Here is a 259-nt window from a genome sequence, read left to right as displayed (position 1 = left end):
GGGCAGTGCTGGGGCGGGGGGGGGATGGAAGCAGAGGTGACAGCCAGGAGTGACAATTCACCGCCCCAAGGAGAGAAGCAGCTTGGTGGGGAGGGGTTCATTGCTGAGCCCCCAGCAAGTCCCCCCAAGCGGAGGAAAGAGTCCAAGATGGGGCTGGAGCCAGGACAGGGTGGGCACAAGGCAGGGTAGGCATAGCAGAGCGAGGACATGGGGGGGGGCATATGCAGGGGCAGGCTGGGGACGGGCATCCTGCAGTTAC

Source organism: Charadrius vociferus, unplaced genomic scaffold (genome assembly GCF_000708025.1).
Source record: "Charadrius vociferus isolate BGI_N301 unplaced genomic scaffold, ASM70802v2 scaffold59, whole genome shotgun sequence".
Lineage (NCBI taxonomy): Eukaryota > Metazoa > Chordata > Aves > Charadriiformes > Charadriidae > Charadrius > Charadrius vociferus.
Note: the sequence above shows the minus strand (reverse complement) of the source record.